Source organism: Pagrus pagrus, assembly GCF_965226575.1.
Source record: "Pagrus pagrus genome assembly, chromosome: 10".
Classification (NCBI taxonomy): domain Eukaryota; kingdom Metazoa; phylum Chordata; class Actinopteri; order Spariformes; family Sparidae; genus Pagrus; species Pagrus pagrus.
In genome coordinates this window covers 24,364,811-24,369,104 of record NC_140194.1, presented here as the reverse complement: position 1 = coordinate 24,369,104, position 4,294 = coordinate 24,364,811, and positions in this window count along the sequence as shown.

Here is a 4,294-nt window from a genome sequence, read left to right as displayed (position 1 = left end):
CCCTCACGTGCATAAACTCAAGTACTTTCGAGGCGTTCTTGTATTCTATTGTGTTCTGAATTTACTCTGTCAAATTTGCTTTTAGATGGACAGGGATTTTCATAATCTGTCCCCGTCTTTTTGCCTGAAAGTGTTGTTTGAGTGACAACAGGGCAAAATGAAGGGGAGGCCTTAAGGGACTCGGTGTCAGATGATCTGAAAATGCCACAGATCAAGCTACCACGGATGTGTCTGCGTTTGTGTGGGAGTGTGTGACCTGAGGAACGGCTGAGTGTGCCGGGGGTCAAAGGTTATCCTTCACTGGGACGACAGAATTGCTGGTCTGTCCTTTTTTTTGTCGGGTCTAGATGTCAGTCTGACTCGCTCTCTATGGCTCCGTCTTGATGGCTGTCTATCTGCCTTCATGCCCATCTGGCTGGAGTGAGAGGGCACGGGGGCAAAAGTGTGTATGGCAGCAGGAAGTGTGAGCATGTGTGTGTGTTTGTGTGTGTGCGTGTATGCTCTTGGCAACTGTAAACAAGTGTGTGCACATTTCCATAGAGCTGAAAATATAATGCTGCATCAGACGCATCTGTCAGCTTTCTGTTGACATTGAGAGGAGAGGAGAGGAGAGGAGAGGAGAGGAGAGGAGAGGAGAGGAGAGGAGAGGAGAGGAGAGGAGGAAAGGGTAGTGTAGCAGAGCACACGCGGGTGGGGAGGATGTAGGAGAGAACAACCACTATACACACACACACACTTTGTTATGCAGTGACCTGCTGCAGACAATTATGTCTCCCTCTCTCTGCCACAATCAAATTACTGCTGGAGGACAAGGCCCCTGGACAGACCTGCTGCTGTGAGGGAAGTGAACACACACACACACACACACACACACACACACACACACACGTTCCCTCTCTGTCAAAAACTAACCTCATCAAACACACTTTCATCCACACTGCGTTAGGTGATTGAGTTAACAGAATTCTATAAAAAAAAAAGAAAAAAGAAAAGGAGAAAATGTATTAGCATGGATATGAAAATAGCTTGATCATACACAGACGTGTAAAGCAGCTTTAACTATTGTGATACAGTGTATCAATATTTCTGTCTGGTGTCTGCCTTTTTTTTCTTCCCAGTCGGTAGAAAAATGACAGTCAAATTGTAATTACTGAAATAAATTAGACCATAGTTATTGTTTTGCTTGGCTGTGTTTATGGCTGTGCATGGAAAATGTCTCCGTGCTGCTCTGGGCCGACATCACGGAACAAAGTAATTTCCACATAATTGTCTTTTCGACCGGACGTTGCGAGGCTCCCAGAAGCTTTTTGGGTTTTCTTCCACTCATGACACAATAAGTGGGATAAAACAAGCAATCTTCACACCCAGTGCTCATTTTCATTACTGATGTACCTCATTTGTCAGGTTGGGGCGATACTGGGCTGATATGGTGTAGTCTGATCTCTGCTTAAGTGACATTAACAGGCCCACAATGAAATGCTTTACAGTAGCCACATATGATGAAGTTCTTTTGATCTATTGTTGAAACCTTGTATCTATACTAAATCATTTTTGTGGCCACCTAAATCCAGAATAAGTTTACTTTATGACCTCAACAATCAGTGTTAGCCAGTGGATTAATCTGTTTTTTTTTCTTTTGACAACTCTCAGTACTACTATATTTGAAACAATTGCACAAATAATCAGTTAATACATTAACATAATATATTCACTTAAGTGATTCATTAAGCAAAAATCTCAAATATTTGTTAGTTGCAGCCTCTGAAATGTAAGCATTATTTGTCATAAAAATAAACAACTGTATATATAACGCTATACATATATTGAATACAAATATGTTGAATATTAGACTGGGCTGCCATAATGTGTAGCAAACTGGCTCACATGTTTCAATAATATGTAGTTAGCCACATGTTCTCATAGCATTTGCGCGTCATGCAAAAGCCTTCCAGAAAGCCACACACTGAGTGACGTGTCTTTGTATTTGACATCCTGGGAATGAGACTAACCTGAGTTAGGTAACTAGTTTGCTGTTATGGATAGGTGATTTAGTGAATTAGCGTAACGTTAGGTTAGCTTGCAAACATGATTGCACGAGGAATCATGTGTAGCCAATCGTCAGTGTTGTGAAAATGTAACTTTTATTAACAAATTTATCTTTGCTAATAATAATTTAATAAACATTTAAATAAATAAAAAAAATAAAACTTTCAAGATATGATCAAGCAATACTTTGGTGGAGACCCTTCAGTGACTCTGAGGATCGCCTAGACCCAGAGAAATTGTCCTCACCAGAAAAATTATATATATATAATGATAGATATTCAAAGACTTCAGAGAACAGAGAATAGTTTGATAATCTGTGAAATACACTTTTCAATTTCTTGCCAAAAGCTAAAAGAGCAGCCCCCAGCGTCATGTCTGTTCAGTAAAAATAAGGCCACAGCACGTAGCTAGCAAGTTTAGCTTAGCAGAAAGACAAGAAAAAGATGCAACAGCAAGCATTCGAGGATTAAACAAATTTAAAACAACAGGCTAATTAGTAAACTTAAGAGGTATCTGTAGCCTAGCTGTTCCCTCTTGCTGCTAGTCTTTATGCTAAGCTAAGCGCCTCCGACTGTACCTTCATATTTACCCGAAAGACAAGCGTGTCGGCCTTCTCATACAACTCTTGTAAAGGTAGACCTCTTTCTCTTCCTCAACCAAGTAGTTTTAGTTGCCTTAACTTAAACTAACCTATTTTGTAGTTTGGATTGAAGGAATTTTTGCTTTTAGGCAAAAAATACAGGGACAGTTGGAGAGACAGACAGTGACAGGCAGAGAGACAGCAGCACAAAGACAGAGACAGAGAGTGTTGAAAGCTACCCACGGACTGTAAGAGGACTCCCGTTTTTCCAACGTGATTAAGAGTAAAAATGTTGTCTTATATTTGTGCCAATACAGTACTTGGCAGGGAAATAGATATTTAAAAAAAGAAAAACTGTGTGACAAAAGAAAGATGAAAGCTAAGAGAAAAGGGAAAACGTAGAAGAAAGGGAGTGCCACTGAGACGGGTCTGAGCAGAGGGGGAGAGGACAGCAAGTCAGAGATGGGAAACAGAGGGAAATTGGAAAGAAAAAAAGAATGATGTGTGTGAGAAGAAGGGAGATCAAGCAGTGGGAAAGCAAGACATAAAGAGAAGAAATGAAGTCAGATGAAGGGGGGAGAGAAGAAGGAGCAGGAGGAAGGAGGGATCTGAAAAGAAGAGGGGAGACGATGTTGATGTTTGCTTGTTATTCCAGCTCTAATTTTCCCCCTGGAGCTCATTAGAGTCTGGAGAGAAACGAACCACAAAATCTTAAAAACCAACAGAGTGGGGAAAGAGAGGGAGAGAGACACGTAGAGCGAGAGAGAGAATCGGTGAGCATCCAAAGAGTTTAGAGGGGCCAGGATGAAGAGGGACAGACGAGGCAACACAACAAGAAACCCTCTTCGATCCGATTCAGAGACAAAGTGAGGTGTAAAAAAAAAAGAGGAATAAAAAGATAACGCAATAAGGTGTAGAAGTGATCGAGTAAAGGTCCACAGAGATATGGAGAAAGGAGGAGACACCACCCACCATCACACACATCGACACACCTGGGGCTGTGTACGCTGCTGGTTGCTTTCAGAAGTTCTGCCAGCTTCAACAAAATAAAGTGCCAGGCCAGGCTTAAAGTAGGTTTAAGAAAAATAAAAGTACCATTTAAATTTTATTGATTTCATCAGAGCAAATAAATAAGAAAACAGTAGATAAATTGATTTGATTGATTGATAATAATAATAATATTAATTATAATAATAATAATAAATAAAAGTCCTTTTAGCTGTAGGTTTTTCATATAAGTACTAGTCTCAGCTTTTTAGCCACAACTTGGTTTGACCCAAAACAAAAACAAGAAGCATGTTTTTAATCAGAAGAGCAGAACGGCAGCCTCAGATTTCCACACACAATCACTAGTAAGTTTCTCTTAGAATATTTTTTCTTTTATATAACACTTAAGTACGGAAATACAGATATTATAGTCATCAACCAGATTCATTTTTCATTAGTATTATCATTATTATCATCATAATACCAGTAGAATAGAAATGGTGGCTTAGATTTTGATATATTTATATATCCATTTGTATATTCACTGTGTAAATTCATATATATATATATATGTGTATATATATATATATATATATATATATATATATATATATACATATATATATATACATATATATATATATATATATATATATATATATATATATATATATAATAGAG